The sequence below is a fragment of the Dermacentor silvarum genome, unplaced genomic scaffold, assembly GCF_013339745.2.
Source record: "Dermacentor silvarum isolate Dsil-2018 unplaced genomic scaffold, BIME_Dsil_1.4 Seq908, whole genome shotgun sequence".
NCBI classification, from domain to species: Eukaryota; Metazoa; Arthropoda; class Arachnida; order Ixodida; family Ixodidae; genus Dermacentor; species Dermacentor silvarum.
Window position 1 is genome coordinate 25,564 of NW_023606954.1, and position 20,970 is coordinate 46,533.

Below are 20,970 nucleotides of genomic sequence, written 5' to 3' on the forward strand. Positions count from 1 at the left end.
GTGAAAAGGTCTATAGTGTCTGGCGGATGACGCATGTATCTGGCGCGTCATTGACCTGTGGCTAGGTAAGGCAAGGAAAATAAGCCGCAAAGCTTAAGTTCATTTATACGCAAAACGTTTTAGTTTTCGCGGCAAAGAATTAAAAAAATAAATCAATGCCTGTTAACTTAAGTTCACTTTCTTTTTTTTAGATGCTCGTGGCAGCTAACGTTCGGTGTTAAAAGTATACCGTGACGTATGGTGACGTGTTTCCTGTTGCCAGTTTTTGCCGAGTGTCCCCTCTTGTTGAATTTCTTTCTCTATGCCGTACCAGTCACGCAAGCCGTTTACAACAGCTCCCCGGCCGCTTCCGCGGCACTGACAGGTACCGAAAGGCAAGCATAGCCGCCGTTTCGGCGATAAGCCTAACGGCGGCGGCGGCGTTCACGGCGATGAACGGCGAACAGAGCCCCGCAAGCCCCGCCGGCTCCGCTCGCCCTCCGGTTCCGGTGCCCCTCACCCTCTCGCTGTCGTCTGCTCCCGAGCCATCCCCTGCCGCCCTAGCACCGGCTGCTGAATTGCATGCATGCCGCCAGCAGCAGTTTATTCTCAACCGAAACATCAGCTGCGATGCCATGGAACCAACCAATGCACGCATCGCGGACCAGCCCCCGAACTCGGCAATCCAGCCAACCCAAGTGAGAATGGACACTACGACCCCAATGCAGACGAACAACCCGTCGGGGCCCGCATCTAATGCTCCGGAACTCACGGCGGCACAGATGATGGACATAACAGCCCCACCACTAACAAGCACCCAATCATCGATACAACCTACTGCCTTCGAATCAACGGACACTCATGCCACGCACGGCACTGTGGTCAGTCGATTTTATTCTTCTAACCCATTTGACGTGCTAAACCCCGGCAACAACCACATCGGCGACAGCAATTCTGCCCCGACAATAACACCACATTTCCAAGCAGTGTGGAGCTCCCGCGCAGCGGAAGCTGACAACCGCCCATGGCAGCAGCAGCGAAAACGCACCAAAATTCAAGCATCAAACTTGAATACTCCTCCGCAACTTGTGACTCGCACACGCCAAACGGTCCTTCTCCGGCCTGCCGAGCGTTTCGCCGTGTCGGAAATACCTCACGGAGCGCTGCAGGATGGTGTCATGGCCATCGGAGGCCCTCAAACCCAAGATTACCGCATCCGCATTCAGCCCGAGGCGAATCTCATCGCCATTGACGCATGGAACCCCTCCCTCATAACCCGTTTTCTCGGGCTAACAACCATTCAAGACGGAGTTCGAAATTTCGCATTCCGCCCGTGCGAAGCAACGCCGCCAGACCACGCGAGTGGCATATTTCATGGTTTCGACGTTAAATATGAAGGCCCCACAATCCTCGCACAAATCGCCTGCCGGACCCACAAGCCGGTTGCCGCACGTCCGCTCGACAGCCAAGGCCGGAGCGTGCTTGTGACATTCGCCGGGCCCACACTCCCACGTTTCATAACTTACCGCCTACATCGCAAGCAGATTACTCCGTTTCGCCTTAAGGCGACGGTCTGCACCCGTTGCCACCTGCTCGGACACATCCACGACGTGTGCCCGACAGAGACACCATGCAGCTCCACATGTGGCCGTCCACCTCACCATGTTGAGATAGATGGGTACCATGAGCCATGAGCCATGGGCCATGTGCCATGAGCCATATGCAGAAATTGTCAAGGCCCGCACATTGCCACTGATAACTCTTGCCCATTAAAGAAACAGCTCACGAAGCAGCGTCGCTCCCAACACAAGGTACGCATCGCTCGGCATCGCCAATCGCCCCCACCCACCCGCACTAATGCTCCCACAGCACTGACCAATCATAACAGTGAAATAATCGTTAGCACATTTCAACCAGGCGACCACAGCTCCCAGTCTCCGCCTCCATTGAGCCGCCATACCACTGACTCGGTGGAGATGGCCAAGACTCCCTCATCACCCAAACCTTCATCAGGCAGCAGCCTCGACTTCAACAGGCACCAAAAATCTCAGCCAGCTCCTTCTCACAGTAAAGTAGCAAAGAAAGCAAATTCGCTAAACTTGTGTGCACAGACGCCAGCAGTCTCTACGCCTGGCGCATCACCGACACGGGCCCCGCAACCAAAAGTGATGGCCCCAATGCCCGAGCCGTACCGAGCAGCCCTGGCAGCTCTTGAGGAAAGGCTGAACCGTCGCTTACAAGACGGACTCATTCGCCTAACCACCCAGTTCACTCAAACTGTGGAAAATGTTTTCGCCAGGATGATGAGCACCATCTCGCCTCTCCTAAACGTCGTGGCACAACATGGCTTCACAACCTAAGGCAAGCCCTTACACTATCCTTGAATGGAACTGTCGTGGAATCCGCAACAAAAAAGCCGAATTCTCTGTTTGGATTGCCCAAGACCCAGTCCCTGATATTATACTGCTACAAGAAGCTAACCTCTCGCCACTCACCCTGCGCAGTTACCGCGTCTTCAAGCAGCCTTCTATACCACCCCTGTACGCTCGCCAACAAACTCTACCTAGCTCCCCCCGGTTTTTCTCACGTTTTCGTGAAAAGCTCGATTCCTGCGACGAAAGTACCAACGTCTCACCTAAATACAGTGACTCGCGAAATCACAACAGTTATTGTGCAACTTGGCTCCCAGCCACTGTCTGTGTCGTCGGTGTACTGGAAACCAGCTCCCGGTGACACGGACGCATCATGGCTTGCCCAAATTCCAAACCTCACTCCCCATCTTTGTGTCATCGGTGGCGACTTCAATGCCCCGCATCGCGCGTGGAGCTATGCACACGATAGTGCCCGCGGTTCATCGACTTTACAAGATGCCGAGCGAGTTCATCTTTCATTGCTCAATTCGCCAGACTGGCCCACCCGCTACCCTCTACATGCGGCTCAATCAGCCACCACGCCGGACCTTACCTGGCTCTCTCAGAAACTTACCGGTACGTGGAATGTCCTCGCGGACGCCAGGGGCAGCGACCATTTCCCTATCCGAATACAACTCACGGCACTGAGCCGCGCAAAGGCCCGCTCACCTGTTCCCATTATTCAGTGATACATTCAGAGCTGCACTCGGAGATCTCTCCCGAGAACGGCCGTTGTTTGACCGCTTACAAGAAGCCAGACGTGCCGCCACAAGTAATTTGCAGCTTACAGACTCCACGCCAGTCCCCGACCAACATCTTCTCAACGTGTGGGCGGCCAGGCAAGAAGCCCAAGATATCTACCTCACCCGCGGCAAAACCATGCCTGACAGAGTTCGCCTTAACCGCGCAACTGCCGACCGAATATGCCAACCGACTAGCTCGTGAAAATTGGCAGCGGCATTGTGAATCATTTGACAGCCACACAGGAGCCGGCCGCGTTTGGCGCACCTTCAGAGGACTATCCCAGCGCACCCGCCTTCGCACAGCAGCAGAAGACCTAGCTCTTTCCCTACGAATCACCGCACAAGAAGGGGCAGACATCGCCGGAACCGCTTTTTTCACAATGAACCCCCACCCTCATACGATCCTTCAATCATAACTTCGAACCCAAGTCCACCTGCGATGGACGATGGGATGAACTCGCCCTTCACCAAGGCGGAACTTCGTGCTGCACTGCTTTCCACCAACACGTCCAGCGCACCAGGCCCGGACGGCATTACATACGCTATCCTTCGCAACCTTCCAGACAATACCCTCGAGGAACTTCTCGCTCTTTTTAATCAGGTTTGGGACAGTGGAAAGCTGCCCGATTCATGGCAGCTAATCAACGGTCATCCCCATTCCCAAACCCGGAAAATCACCCTCTATTCTGAGCAACCTTCGGCCTATATCATTAACTTCCCAGGCTGGAAAGCTTCTAAAAAATGGCACTGAGTCGCCTTGACTGGCACGTGGAAAGCAACAGCATCCTTCATGCCTGCCAGACTGGCTTCCGCCATCGTCACAGCACACAAGACAATTTGGCACTACTCTCGCAGGACCTTATACAGACCCGCCATCGCTTGGATGTGAAGATTTTGGTTACGGTCGACATACGCTAGGCGTTTGACTCCGTACCTCACCCCTCGATCCTCGCTTCCGCAGCTGCGCCGGTATCACAGGAAAGCCCTAGGCATACATACGCGGCTTTCTCTGTGACCGTGAATTTCAAGTCGCTGTAGGTCAGACACTCTCCGCACCGAAGAAATCACGAGTGGGAGTGCCGCAAGGCGCAGTCCTCTCGCCGTTGCTGTTCAACTTGGTGATGGCACCACTTTGCTATCGCCTGGCTGATACCTGGACTTCGCTTCAGTGTCTATGCGGACGATGTCACAATATGGACTAAAGGAGGCTCCGACGGCGACCAGTCCGATGCCATTCAAACCGGACTCGACACCATTGCCACATTTCTGAAGGAGGTCGGACTCACACCATCTTCTGACAAAACTAACTTCGTAGTACTGGGCACGAAGGCAGCCCGTTCTGCCTCGCAGTTTTCGTTCACCTTTGACGGTGAGCAAATAACTCAGCAAGACAGTGTTCGAGTTCTAGGCATCTACGTAGATGCAGATGGTGGTGCAACGACATGGCTTCGCAACATCACTCGGACCTGGCATCAGATATTCCACCTAATCCGCCGCATCGCGTCCAAGAACTGGGACAGTGAGGAGCGAACTCTCCGTCGTCTCGTGACTGCTCTACTAATCTCACGTGCTGTATATGGCTATAACTTCTACACTCTTACCCAAAAGCAACGAAAAAAAAAAACTGGAATTGCTCAACCACGAAGCCATGAGAGTTGTCACCGGCCTGCCGCGTTTCACACCCTCACACCGCCTTGCTCAAATGGCCCAGATGAATCCGATCGAGGCAATAGCCGAGACTGCGAAGCATTCACAACAGTTCCGATATAGAGCCACGATATCCGGTCGCAGCATCCTTTCGCTTCTTCCTCTGCCAGTCCCCTCAGCGCCTCTGCCCTCCTTCCCTGCTCCGTGGGACTGTCCCCTGACCGGGGACTTTGCACCGATTCCCCATAACGTGAATGCCGATCACGCAGAGAGGCAGTTGTCTTACGCAAGGCGGCATGAGGCAAAAGTTCGCGACGCTCCTTCCCATCACAACGCTGTCTACACCGACGCTGCCCTCAGTGACGAAGCTTCAGCCATAGCCTACTATTGCCCACGCACCGCCACGACCTACTCCTCCTGTCCTCCTGCCTGCAACGACACATTAACTGCGGAACTGGCTGCGATATCCGCTGTATGCGACGCCGTCCTCAAGCCTCCTTTCGCAGCCTTCACTCATCACACAGTTTACACAGACTCACAGACTTCCATAAAGGCCTGCGCCCGGCTGGACTCGCGCAATGGTGCTGTTCACTCAATACACCGGGTGATCCGAATCGCCGACGAGGCTGGCCACACTGTCCGCCTCGCATGGGTACCAGGTCACGCTGGGGTCGCTGGCAACCGAATGGCCGACTCTCTGGCAAGGGAGCTTCTTTCCTGCCTCTCAGAGACGCGTCCACAAGTGCCTGACGACCCGTACCCCATCGACCTGGACACAGTCCTGGCAGAGGCGAAGGCTGCTAGAAGGGCCGCGCTCCTGAACATCCTCCCGGAAAATCTTACGCCCCTGCCAGGGAAGTTTACCCGTGCTGAGGCCACACGCCTGCGACGCATCGTCACGGAGACAGCAGTGACACCAGCCCGCCGCGCCATGATGCGCCTCCAGACCTGGCAATCAGCCACTTGCCGCTCCTGTCCAGGGAACCAGCTGCTGGATCAGAACCATATATCTGGGGCTGCTCGGATCTCGCCGAGCACCGGAGAAGAGCGATAGCCACCCTTCCCCCTACTCTGAGGCCTCAGGATATGGACGCCTGGCGCCTTCCCACTGGTCCCCCCGAGAGACGGCGCCTCATATTCCAGTCGTTACTACCATTTTTACAAGAGTCAAAAATGATGAATAATATTTGAACCTCCTCTTTTACCCCTCCCTCCGCCCTGATGGATTCATTTCCTGGGGGCGGAAACTTTTTAGATTATTTTAATAAACGTTTTAACAACAACAACGCGTCCGGAAACAAAACGATAAGCCCAATGAGTGAAACATTTCAACTTCTTGCAAAGGTAGACAAAAGCGTTCTCAAGACGGATCAAGCGAACGACGAGTCACTGCTAACGTGTTGGGAAAGATCAAGACGGAACCAAAAGGGACCAGTATCGTTCACTGTCAAAGACGGTCTCTTGTACCGAAGATTCAAAAACAAGAAAGGCCGCTCTTTCCAACAGCTTGTAGTTCCCCAAAAGTACCATGCTGCACTTCTCGATTTGGTTCACAGCAATAGCTGGGCTGGCCATTTAGGAATAAACAAAACTTGAACGACTACAACTGGCCAATGTGCTTCAAGGACTCTGAGCTATATGAACGTTCCTGCAACGTTTGCCAAAGGACCGGACGGCCAAACGAAAAACTCAAGGCACCTTCGGTCCGAGTGCCTTTGATCGGCGAACCTTTTCGCAGATTGGTAGTCGACATTGTTGGTCCGTTACCAGTAACAGCGACGGGCAACAAATACTTGCTAACACTAATTTGCCCTGCCATATAACAAATTATTGTTTACAACAAAATGACATTCCGGCTGAAATCCCCCAGGATAACCATGTTTTTTATAACATGGATATCTTCGGGATATAACATGGGTATACCTCGTTTCAACGAAGTAAAATTATCCTGCCAATAGATACACAAAACTTGATCGAAACAAGAAATGCCTGACCCTTGCAGGCTCGCTTCTGCTTTCCGCAGGGTAGAGCATACATTCGTTGCCGATGTTTAAAATGTTTAAGAATTTGCATTGAAGCCACCGTCGAACACTGGTCCTTGTCCCCACTACGCGTAGTTGCGCATAAGCAGACTCTAGATCGCCATCGCTATTCCTCTCACTGCGGCACCGCACAGGCTAGTTAGTGCAGTTAGTGCAGATAGGCGTGGCCTCGGAGATTGCGCCGGTGCAATGTCAGAGGCCACGCCTCCCTTTGTGTACCACGTGCTGCTCGCACACGACGAACATTGTTGGTGTCGCAGCGTGCAACCTATTCAACCGCGTCGCCGTTTCGCCGGTTTCGCGATGCTAGACACGACCCAACTAAAATCGGTAACGAAAGATCCTCACATTGAAACAGAAGGCAGCTATCGTAAAGGAATCGTGTCAGATGCTAAGAAGTGATGTGTTAAAGACGCCGAAGTTTCTTTTGCTGTTTTATTAGAAGTTCAGCGAGCACGTGACCATGTAGTGGTTCTGCTGGCCGAAAAGCCGTCTTCTTCTATACAAGTTGAAATTTGTGCGGGACATTGCGCATTTATTGCAGTGAACGGCAGTAATGAATATTGACACGTACACATGTTTATCTTTCACCGGTAGCCGCTTTCAACATTGGCTGACAAATGTTAAACGTTATCGCTCGGCGCAGGACGCGCCTGCATTGGAAGCTTCTCGGACGTTATCAATGCTTCTATCCGTCGTCTGTGGTCACCGACGCCCATGTAATCTGATTGTATGAGCGACGCGAATTGTCTAGAACTTTCTGGAAGACACGCGGGCATCAGGGATTAATCTGGAACCTTCGATGACTCAGGTATAAAAGCCGACGCGTTTCGCCGCTGATCAGATTTTCGACGATCGCCGACTGTGTTCGCCGCTATCGTTGTGCTTTGGGTGTAGCTTGCTTTTGTGGGCACAGGTTCGCCCAATAAACAACCAGTTTCGTCATACACAGTTTTGTGACTGATTTCTCTACCGTCACTACTACGTGACATCTGGTGGAGGTGCTAGTTCGTTCATGCACCGAACGCCCCCGCAAAGCCGCGACCCAAGCCCGAAACCGGAGAACGAGACCAACGTCGCCAAGGACCAGCGAGCTAGCCGTAGGCAGCAAGGACTTGTGCCGGAGTTCGGACTTCTTCCCGAAAAGACCACTGCAATCAAGGCCAAGTCAACGACCAAAATGGCAGCACCAGCGTCCCCCATCCTGCTGCAGCAACCTCGGGAGCCACCGACTTTTCGTGGATCATCGGCTGAAGACCCTGAAACCTGGCTGGAGACATACGAGAGGACCGCGACGTTCAACAAATGGAGCGACGACGACAAGCTGCGCCATGTGTATTTTTCATTACATGATGCTGCTCGGACCTGGTTTGAGAACAGAGAGACCACCCTGGTGACGTGGGACCTATTTCGTGAGAACTTCATGAGGACTTTCACGAATGTCGTGCGAAAAGAAAGGGCCGAAGTTTTATTAGAAACCAGAGTGCAATTGCCGAACGAGAACATCGCAATCTTCACGGAGGAGATGACTCGCCTCTTCCGCCACGCCGACCCCGATATGTCAGAGGAAAAGAAAGTTCGGTTCTTGATGCGGGGCGTCAAAGAGCATCTATTCACTGGATTGATGCGCAACCCGCCCAAGACTGTGGCAGAATTTGTTTCGGAGGCCACAACCATCGAGAAGACCCTTGAAATGCGAGCCAGGCAATACAACCGCCGTGCACTGACAAACTACGCCGAAGCTCAAGCTCTAGGCGCCGACGACCTGCACGAGACGATCAGAGCGGTTGTACGGGAAGAACTACAGAAATTATTCCCAAGATCGCATCCTCAGGTGACTTCAATCGCTGACATAGTTAAAGAAGAGGTTCAGCGATCACTAGAAGTGCCAGAAATTCCGGTATCGCCTCAACCACAGCCGCAAGCGATGACCTACGCCGCCGTCGCCCGTCGTCAAGGCCCCCCTCCGCGCTCGCGCCAGGGCCCCGTAACGCCGCAGTTCCGTCGTCCACCGCCGCCGCCGCCAGCACGCCCGCCCGTCGCCCAGCGCAGCTCCCAACGGAAGACGGACATTTGGCGCGCCCCCGACCACCGCCCGCTCTGCTATCACTGCGGGGAAGCCGGCCATGTCTACCGCCGATGCCCATACCGCGAGATGGGCCTACGAGGGTTCGCCGTCAACGCGCCACGTCCACAGCTTGGCGAGCGACCACGTGACATCGCCGACTACCTTGCCGGAGCCCAGTGGCAACCACGACGGCCCTCACGATCGCCGTCACCAGGCCGCTACATCTCGCCGCATCGCCGCCTTTATGCCGGCCCAACCCGGGGCCGATCTCCCAGCCCATACCCGGGAAACTAAAAGCAGCAACCGATGGAGGTGCGGTTGCTGTACGACGCAATGCCGAAGATCCTCCGCCGCCGACGACGACGATTCGCGAATCATCACGACGAGATATCAGCACGCCGCCTAGCAACAGCCTTGACAGCACATCGCCGCCGAACGAAGACCTTCCGACGCGACGTAGCAGCAGCAGAGCAAGCCGACGCAGCCGTGATCCGACGCCACGAATTAACCGCAACGCCAGACGCCGGTCTACCGATCTAGACGTGCTCATCGATGGTCATAACGTCACCGCTCTCGTCGACACTGGCGCCGACTATTCAGTTTTCAGTGGCGCGTTCGCCGCCAAGTTAAAGAAGGTGCAGACGGCCTGGCAAGGACCCGATATACGGACAGCGGGAGGTCACCTAATAACGCCGGCTGGAATCTGCACAGCGCGAGTCACGGTAAACAACCGCACTTACCCGGCGAGCTTCGTAATCCTGCAGCACTGCTCCAGGGACGTCATCCTAGGCATGGACTTTCTACACCAACATGGTGCAGTCATCGACTTAAGGTCCAAGTCGATAACGCTTTCAACACACAAAGCGATACCGCCGGATACATGCATCAGTTACCATGCCTTGAATGTGCTTGAAGAACAAGTCACCGTTCCGCCTCACTCCAGCGTAATGATTTCCGTCGGTACGGAAGTGCCTGCAGACATGGAGGGCGTAATCGAGGGCGATCATCACTTACTGCTGTACCGTGAAATTTGCGTCGCTAGAGGCATAGCTGAGCTACGTGCAGGGAAAGCAACGGTGATGCTCACGAACTTCAGCCCCGAATACAAGCACATTAACAAAGGCACCACGGTTGCCTACATCGACGAAATAGTACAAGCCAGCAGTGCTTTCGCCTTCACGGATTCCAGTGCACCCGCAACGACGACTATAATACCTGAAGCAACTTTCAACGTTAATCAGAACCTTCCCAGGCATAAGAAAGAACAACTAAAAGCTCTGCTCCTGCAATACAAGGATTGCTTCTCGTCGTCGTCAAAAGTTCGACAAACCCCTGTCGCCAAGCACCGAATCATAACCGACGAAAATGTCCGCCCACTGCGTCAGAGCCCGTACCGAGTTTCGGCACGCGAACGCGAGGCCATAAGGCAACAAGTCGACGAAATGCTACGCGACGACATCATCCAGCCGTCCAAGAGTCCGTGGGCGTCCCCCGTGGTGTTAGTGAAGAAGAAGGATGGAACCCTACGTTTCTGCGTCGATTATCGTCGCCTCAACAAGGTCACGAAGAAGGACGTATACCCCCTTCCACGGATTGACGACGCCTTGGATCGACTATACAACGCAAAGTATTTTTCGTCGATGGACCTCAAAACCGGCTACTGGCAAATCGAAGTCGACGAGAGGGACCGGGAGAAGACGGCCTTTATAACACCAGACGGACTGTTCGAGTTCAAGGTCATGCCGTTTGGTCTTTGCTCGGCACCTGCGACTTTCCAACGCGTCATGGATACAGTACTGGCAGGCTTGAAGTGGCAGACTTGCCTCGTCTATTTGGACGACGTCGTTGTGTTTGCCTCAAGCTTCGAAGAACACCTGCGGCGCCTTGAAACAGTTCTTCAAGCAATCAAAACCTCCGGACTCACGTTAAAGCCAGAAAAGTGCCGCTTCGCATATGAGGAGCTCTTGTTTTTGGGCCACGTCATCAACAAGTCTGGAGTGCGCCCCGACCCTCAGAAAACTGCGGCCATCTCCAACTTTCCTCTGCCCGCTGACAAGAAGGCAGTGCGTAGATTTCTGGGACTGTGCGCCTATTACAGGCGCTTCGTCAAGGATTTTTCACGGATCGCCGAGCCACTGACGTACCTCACGAAGGCCGACGTCGAGTTCAAGTGGGAGATGCCGCAAATCGAAGCATTTGAAGAACTGAAGCGACGCCTACAATCGCCGCCCATCCTTGCGCATTTCGACGAAAATGCCGATACCGAAGTCCACACCGACGCAAGCGGCGTAGGACTCGGCGCCGTGCTTGTGCAGAGGACTGATGGACTAGAAAGGGTTGTAAGTTACGCTAGCCGGTCGCTATCGAAGGCGGAAGCAAATTATTCCACAACAGAAAAGGAGTGCCTCGCCATCATCTGGGCTACATCAAAGTTTCGCCCCTACCTCTATGGCAGGCCCTTTAAAGTTGTGAGCGACCACCACGCCTTGTGTTCAGTGGCGTAGCCAGAAATTTTGTTCGGGGGGGGCTGAGGTTGCAGCGCGGCCTCCTCCTTATAGAATTTGTCGAGGGATCAAATACATGAATAATAACTGTATTGCCAATGCCATTGTATAGTAGATGCTGCAAACGAATTACTGAACGCTACGCACTGTCAAGTAAAATATGTATTTTTTCAGAAAAGAATACATTCGTATGTCCTAAAATTCTGGCAGAAATAACTGATATCAATGCGGCTGCGTTTTTGTTTTTTGTCTTTAATAAGGAAAGAAAACATCACACGGACATTAGTACTATATGAGTTCGAAACCAGCAAAGCAGTGTATACAGCTGATATGAAGAACGTAAAGGCCATCTAATGAATAAGTTGAGGACAAATATGTTGATCAATCTTCGTCATTCAAGAACCTTCTTTACATTTTTGCACATATGCAAAGGCCAGGAAAAAACCTCAATGACGCTGTCCCTCGTTGCAATAGAATGCGCAGGAGCAGCTGTTACCGGTCGTGTAATGTAATTACACCGAGATGATACTCGCAACAGTGAGTACAAATAAAAAGTAGGAGAGAGAGAGAGAAGTCATAAGGGAAAGGCAGGGAGGTTAACCATGCTGAGCCCGGTAGTCTACCCTGCACGGTGGAAGGGGGAGAAGGGATTGAAAGATAAGGAAGAGAGAATTTCACAGTTCACACGTTGCACATTTACAGTTGAGCGTTCATCGCTGAGTTTCGTCACAGGCGGTCATACAGGCTTGTGCACTTCAGAAAACACAGCAGCGCCTTTGTAGCCCTGCACATAGCAGACGCACGAGGCCACGCGCCCAAGATATTTTCCTCCGTAAAAAACCTCTCGTCTAAGTGCCCCAAAGCCGTCCGAAGGGCAATCCTCTCATCTTCGTATCTGTGGCAGAAAAGTAGGAGTTCTGCAAAATATACATTAGAAATGCGAAGATAGAATGGAATATACAAATGCGAAGATAGAACTCGCAAAGGCCAAAAAGGAGTCGCTAGGAACAAAGTTCACTGCTTGTATACACAACACCTCGCAAGAAGATATTTAAATGTTCGTCTAAGTCTCCAATAAATCTACGTATTTAAGCAAACGTCACTGTATATTATGCGTCAAACAAGACAAATAAACACGTTGCGGAGTCAGACATAGTTAACTTTGCGCACAGAAAGACAGATGATCTAGGCAAGAACAAAACCATGATCGCAGACATCGTGATATGCACTCGGGCCATGCAGCAGTCGCGAAAGCACCATACAGATAGAATAATAGAGGAATAATGCAGAAATCAGTACGAAAATGTGTAATTTAACTGCCTGCACAGCGGCAACAATTATTCTGCTCCCAAAATTAAAAGAGGGTTTTGCTTCTTTTCAAAAAAGAAATAAAAGCAGGTAGCTAAAAAGGAAAGAAAAGGACAAACGAAAGCCACAGATTATGCGGCAAGTTGAACTACCCAATATCCGTGTGTGTTTTTGGAAAACGCATCGTGGGCCGGGCTTTCAATGAGCAAGGTCGGTCAAAATCGGTTATTGATGTCCTCGTAATTTTCGTATTCGCATGATCGATAATTTTGATCATGATGTTAACTGCTAGAATAAACGGCTAAAATTTCTGCAGTTTTAAAAGCTAACGAATTGCGAGCTTATGGACCCGAAGGAATAGAGCTTTTTACTTGCATTGATTTTTGCTGCTTCGCTATCTAAAGGACAAACTTCTCTCGGCGGGGAAGTTTAGCGAAGCGGTCAATGACTTCGGACACGTTGATGCCGACGTCTCTGTGGGTGTATAGAAGCACCAGTCTAACCATGCGTTCCACAGACATTGTAGAGCGCAAGTAGTTTTTTTAATAAACTCTTGTTAAAAAATATTCTCTCTGCGCTGGCAGTGGTCACTGGAAGGGTGACTAGAATCTGGAACAGTTTGTACACATTTACATAGAACCTGCAGTCGCAATGAGAGATGGGCATCTATTCCGGTGCTAAAACCTAAAACACTCCCTCGATGTCGTTGGCATCCTTGCTTAGGTACTTTGCACAAACATTAGGCTGTTCGATTCCGGCGATGTCCGTCGTTTCGTCAGCAAATATACGGAGAAGCAGCCTGCTTTTGCAACTAGGCTTTCTTTGATAATTTCGTCACAAATTTCTATAATTTGGTTTTCTGCCTCTGGGCTTAAATACGAGGCATTACTGGGGCAACTTTCCAAATGGTTCTTCAGATATGTATCTCCCCAATCAGCTCGCATGCGAATAAGCGCTCTGAAAATACCTGTATTTTCCGGGGGGCCTATGCTTGAATCCATAGGGCCACTGTCCCTGTGGCCAACGAGAGCCAGACCTTGTAGCCCGCAAAAAGAATTTCCTCAATAATAGGCCATTTCCTTTCTCCTGTTTTCTCAAATTTTACTTTGCCTGCCCTGGTCCAGCTGATCGATCACATTGGGCACGCGTCCTGAAAATGTTTGGAGAAAATTATCAGCTGCTAGCTCAAAGTCACGGTAATATTTAGTATTTTCGTGTGTGGAAGATTGCGAGCGCGTGCTTTCATTTCTGGAACGGCTTGGACACGAGGGCTCCAGTGCACGCATGTTGGTCCAACTTTATACCAGCATTAACCCCATAAAGTTCTAGAATTGAAAATCTTCTAAAGCACGCCTTTGGAAATGTCAGTGCACCTTTCGCGTCAAAAGTCTATGAGAACTTTATAGTTATACCCAAAAAGTTTCGGAATTGAAATCCATGCGCTCCGTAGATTCCACGGCCGCTGCGAGATGCCGCAACGCGCCCGCTCGCTATCAAAAAGCCCTTGAAAGTTTGTGCTCGGATGCGGCTCCTTGCGTTACGTGACCCCAGGTGCCACGAAATCCACCACAGGTGCCACGAAATCCAGCCCGAGTTCGCAATGTTCGTGCCGAAATGTCTTTCAAACGTGAAAAAGACATTGTAGACAGAATGCAGAATGATTTAACATAGCTCGCCTACACGAACATGTCGCAGCCTATGACACTAGGACACCTGAACAATGGAACATTCTGCACTCAAGAACGAATTATGGTCAACAAATTCTTCGACATACACTTCCGGCTTTACTCAATAACCTCGCCTTACGAGAAATAGACCTTCTGTCCTTATGCAGCCTGCACAACTACTTTCAGTCAAACTAATCCTTGTTGTTTAATGAGTTTGTTCATATGCAATACTGTATGACTTTTCCTCCCTTTATTTGCTTTAGTTTATGCTTCACTGAATATACTGCTATGTTATGTTGTTGTTTTTTCAAATTTTTTTTCTGTTTTCGTATAATAACTTTCTTTATGTAATATATAATGCTCATGTATAAATTCAATATTTCCTTGTTAATGCAGACTACTTGTTTTTCTAATTGTTGAAGTGTATTACTACCTGTCTCGTATACACATTTTTTTTTAATTGACACCTTCGCACCTGTTTACTCACATGTGAGCACCCGATGGCCTCGGTTGCCTTTGATGGGTTTTTGGGCTGGTCAAGTTGCCTGCGTGCAACTTTTTATCCAGAACCCCACATTCTTTTCATGGGAAGTAAATTATTATTATTATTATTATTATTATTATTATTATTATTATTATTATTATTATTATTATTATTATTATTATTCCCGGCGTCGGTGATAGTTTTGGTCGGCGGTGCATGCCGGCACGAAAAAATTTCGGGGGGGGGGGGGGGGGCTGAAGCCCCATCAGCCCCCCCCCCCCTGGCTACGCGCCTGCTTGTGTTGGCTAGCTAACTTGAAGGATCCTTCAGGTCGCCTCGCACGATGGAGTCTGAGACTTCAAGAATTCGACATCACCGTCGTTTACAAGTCCGGGCGAAAGTACTCTGACGCCGACTGCTTGTCTCGCGCCCCCGTCGAACCGCCGCCACAGGATGACCAGGATGACGACACTTTCTTGGGACCCATCAGTGCCGACGAATTCGCCGAACAACAGCGAGCCGACCCTGAACTAAGGAACCTTGTAGATTACCTGGAAGGCAAGACCGTCACTGTGCCGAAGGTGTTCAGGCGAGGATTGGCGTCGTTTTTCTTGCAAAACGACATTCTCCTAAAGAAGAACTTCTCGCCTCTCCGAGCCAACTACCTCCTCGTGGTACCCTCAGCATTGCGTCCAGAGGTTCTGCAAGCTCTCCATGACGACCCAACGGCTGGACACCTCGGTTTTTCCCGCACGCTCGCGAGGATACAAGAAAAATACTACTGGCCTCGCCTCTCTGCCGACGTCGCCCATTACGTAAGGACATGCCGAGACTGTCAGCGACGCAAAACACCGCCGACAAGGCCAGCCGGACTTCTACAGCCGATCGAGCCACCTCGCCGACCGTTCCAGCAGATTGGGATGGACTTACTGGGGCCTTTTCCGACGTCGACGTCCGGGAATAAATGGATCGTCGTAGCTACGGACTACCTCACCCGCTACGCCGAAACAAAAGCCTTGCCCAAAGGCAGTGCTGCCGAGGTAGCCCGATTCTTCGTTGAGAACATCCTCCTGCGTCACGGTGCCCCAGAAGTCCTCATCACCGACAGAGGTACTGCCTTTACGGCAGAACTAACTCAAGCCATCCTGCGATACAGCCACACAAGCCATCGCCGGACCACCGCCTACCACCCGCAGACGAATGGCCTCACCGAGCGCCTAAATAAGACCATCGCCGACATGCTGGCAATGTACGTCGACGTCGAACACAAGACGTGGGATGCCATCCTTCCGTACGTGACCTTCGCATACAACACGGCCGTGCAAGAAACGACGCACATGGCGCCGTTCAATCTGGTCTACGGAAGGAACCCGGCAACGACGCTTGACGCCATGCTACCGGACGTCACCGACGAAGAAAATCTCGACGTTGCCACCTATTTGCAGCGTGCCGAAGAAGGTCGACAGCTCGCCCGCCTGCGCATCAAGAACCAGCAGAGGACCGACAGCCGACACTACAACCTTCGACGACGCTACGTCGAGTACCAGCCCGGTGACCGTGTTTGGGTCTGGACTCCGATACGCCGACGAGGACTTAGCGAGAAGCTGTTACGTCGCTATTTCGGACCATATAAGATCACCCGACGTATTGGCGCACTGGACTATGAGGTCGTGCCAGACGGCATTTCGCAATCACAGCGGCGCCGGGCACGACCTGAAGTCATCCACGTGGTGCGTCTTAAGCCTTTCTACGCCCGCTGACAAACTTACGTACTTTGTTACTTTGTTATTGTTTTTTGTTATTTTGTTTATTACACATGGTTTTGTTTTCGCTTTCGTGTTGTTTGTAGCATCGGGACGATGCTTTTTAAGGGGAGGGTATTGACACGTACACATGTTTATCTTTCACCGGTAGCCGCTTTCAACATTGGCTGACAAATGTTAAACGTTATCGCTCGGCGCAGGACGCGCCTGCATTGGAAGCTTCTCGGACGTTATCAATGCTTCTATCCGTCGTCTGTGGTCACCGACGCCCATGTAATCTGATTGTATGAGCGACGCGAATTGTCTAGAACTTTCTGGAAGACACGCGGGCATCAGGGATTAATCTGGAACCTTCGATGACTCAGGTATAAAAGCCGACGCGTTTCGCCGCTGATCAGATTTTCGACGATCGCCGACTGTGTTCGCCGCTATCGTTGTGCTTTGGGTGTAGCTTGCTTTTGTGGGCACAGGTTCGCCCAATAAACAACCAGTTTCGTCATACACAGTTTTGTGACTGATTTCTCTACCGTCACTACTACGTGACAATATAATGACGTAATTTTGGCTCCCCCTTCAACTTCGCTATAAAAATATTTTATTGCATATGACTGATAAGAGTTCCCACTAATTTATACCGCAGCCATTTTTGCAAACAGTAACTCCGACCTGCATACGGAAGATACGCCGACCTAGGCGTATCTTCCGTATGCAGATGCAATAATGCCATCGCTGCGATTCGGCCTTATCTGTAGCCTCGGTAGCAAGCCCCCGAGATACTACCGCGAAATCCGGATTCTTGGCGATAACGACAGCCTTGTCCAAGAAGGCCATTGCCATGGTTGGAGGCTGCCACATGCTCCGCAAGTACGTCGCAAGCGAAATTTTTTGTTTTCACGTCATACACATGCTGCTTCAAGCCCTTTTTCGAAATTGCATCTTTTGTTGATTTAAACGTAGTAGCAGTTTGCGCCGAAAAACAATTCTACGCTGTGTCCTTCACATGTACCAGTTCATGATGCAACGTGCAGGTAGGAACATACGCGTATATGCGCCGCGCGTCATCGGTTTTCAGAACACGTGGCAAGGCCTCCTCTTGGGGACATGTTGAATGGTAGCTGCAACTCAAGGACGCGCGGCCAAGCGAGGTCACTGGCCAACCTGAACGATGTTCTACGCAACGAATGAAACACTTCCGGGGTAACCGCACTCAGAATGTTCGCGACGTACTTTGAGCCAGGCGCGTAGCCCGGATATTTTTTTCGGGGATGGCGGTGGGGGATTGATTCTGTCCTGTAGCCATTCTCAAAACGTTCCCAAGATGTCTTGCAAGACGTCTTCTGGCCGTCTTTAAGACGTCTACAAGACGTCTTGTAAAACGTCTGATATCCCAAGTGTGGCGGCGCATTAGATGGTCTTAGAGACGGCTACAAGACGTTTTAGGACGTCTGACGATATCTTAGTAAGATGTCCTGAAGAAGTGTTTAATATCTTGCCATAACGTCTCCAATACGTATTTTAAACGTTTAAAATGGTTTGAAAGACGTCTTGTTTATCTTGTCAAGACGTCTTGAAGACGGCTTATAGACCAATGTATGTTCAGTGGGCCTGGAAGTTTCTGTCTTCCCCGAGACATGTCGGCACTAATTCTGACACATATGACTCTGTATCTGTTACGGAGAAAATCTCCCTCCCCCTCTTGTTCTCTTTTTGGAGGAGGCCCCCTCTTGATGCCATCCTTGATACACAAGAGACCCACATCATATCGCAATCGAGGCATGTAAGGCTACAGTTCTTTATGAGATGCAGCTCTGACATGCATACCATACGGAATTCTACATAAGCCTGAGCCAATTCTTCTGATCCACTGTTAATTTTTAGACTAACGTTCTTTCCTCTTGCATGACAGTTACCTCTGCTGTATTGCTGCTGGTCTCTCATATATGTATACCAATAAATTATCTCAGTCAATTCTTCTTTAACATTGAGTCCAATCTTTGCCACCTTAAGCGCGTGTTGGATATGTCATTTTTAAGACGCATCTTCACATTCTGCTTCCACTTCATCCACCTTAGCATCCTCAATTCACGCACCTCTCTATCCTTCCTTCTAGACGACTTTAAAGTTCTTTTGGTTCCATACAGTATTGCTGGTCATGTATTGTCTTATAAGTTTGTTAGACAGTAAAAATCTTTCAACTTGACCGGGACCTGTGCAACATAAATATACACCATGAATCCATGATGCATCTTTTCAGTTTTTCCAATCTGTGTCAATTCTGATGATTCTCTGGGTTGTCCAATTTTTCCATGTTGGCGTTCTCGTCATGGAACCAAGGTATCCGTCTTCTGTATGGCTTACCCTCATGGATTCCCTTTCATCCACTCTGAGAAACCGACATGTGGCGACCAGACGTGGACAGATTGCCTCACAACAAAAGCATATACTCAGCTGCTTTTGCCCTAACTTTTGTGCAAGGTGTCAATCAGCATGGGCAAAGCAGCGAGAGCAGGGAATTATAGAAGTAAGGCATGAGGTGGAAGAAATTAAGGGAAGCTATGATTATGAGGTGAGTGTGAAGAAAAGTTTTCAGAAAATTTGGGATTTGGCAGTTCCTTTTTATTGGTCTATTGAACTCTAGCTATTTCAGATATTCCGTCACATGTCTTGCAACTTAATTTTAGTTGCAATATGTTTTTTCTTAAATGCTGCCACACTCAGTACTAGAAGTTTGAGAACCTATATTTTTTATTCACTTGGTTCCTTTTATATTTCTTACTGTCTTACTTCCTTCCTTTCTTTCTTGTCCCTGGCTCATACCCGCATATCCCTGGCTCATGCCGGCATATCCAATGCGGGTATGCGCCACACGTGATTTTATTATCGTTAATCGTGACGTAACTGACGAGCATGTGATGTTATCATGTCATCACCGATCAGTCATGTTAGTCATAGATTCGTACCCTTCCATGCAGTGGCGTAGCCAAGGGGGGGTTTGGGGGGGTTCAACCCCCCCCCCCGAAATTTTTTGCACCCCCCCCCGAAATTTTTTGCCCCCCCCCCCCCCCCCCCACTAACCCACCCTTTGCTCTCGTCGCTTCGCGCTGACATATTTCAAGAAACCGGTGCTACTTTCACACTTTCGTTCCTGGGCGCTTCCGTTTGGGTTGGTAATTTACAGCGAATCATGTCTGCATATGGAAAAAAAAACTGTCACGGTGTTTGTCAAGGCCTTGACACTCTGTGAGGTTTTGGGCGCGAATGTGGCGGCCGCATTCTGAAACAACAAATGCGCAACAAATGAAGCAACAAAACAAATGCGGCAGCCGCATTTTAGATGAAGGCGAAAATGCTCGAGGCCCGTTTACTTAGATTTAGGTGCACGTTAAAGTCTCCAGGTGGTCGAAATTTCCGGTATACATTTCCACCGCTTCCCTTCAGGTGCCGGTTAGGCCGCGTTCGCGTAGGAACTTGGTCTCGAAGCTGGCGGAAGCGGCAAAATCTTGCAAAAATCCGCCCGCCTAGGCGGCAAAACAGGCAGAAAAACAGGCGGCGAGCCAAATTGGTCTCGGACCGATTTTTTCGTCATGGCGAAGCGGAAACGTGGCGGAAAGTCGTTCTGCTCGACCGGAAGCTACACTAGCATGTAAACTTCAGGTCGTAACATTGAACATGGCACCAAAAGTGTAGACTGCAATGCTGATCGACGCGATCAAGAACCACCCCTTGCTCTACGACAAGAGAAGTACTAAAACGTACTGTCAGCAATACTCGCGATAGTATTCAACGTCGCGCGACCGGAGGCGCGGCAACGAAGCCAACGGAGTCGCGTGACCCAACTTCTCGCGCTTTTGCAAAGCCAGGCGAACCCACCACCGCCGTTTCCGAGGTTTTCTTGTCTTCCGTTTATTCATTGTCCATTTCTAGAAAACAAGTAGGTAGAAGTATAAAAGCCATTTCTTCTTCCACTTCCATGACAGACAATAGTTAGGCAGATTCCTCGTTGGCGCTCCATAATTCTTCTCGCACGTGCACGGTATGTTGCAGAAGTCGCGGGGTGCTTTTCTCGTCGCGACGATGGATTGGGAGCGTAGGTCGCACGAAGGACGCGCAGGCTTTGGCGAGCCTCAACACAAAGGGCCAGCCCGGGTTTTAGCTTTGGTGTTCCCGTTGCCACTTTCGTGTCCTGGAGGCGCCGAAAATAATACGAATTGATGAAATGTTATTACAACTTGTAAATAAAAGCTATTAAAGAAATATAATCACGCCTAGGCAGCAACCTGTGACACAGCGCTACCGCGCCCGTGTGAGGAGAATTACAGAACGCCAACGAGGAATTTACCGAAGGTTGCAGATG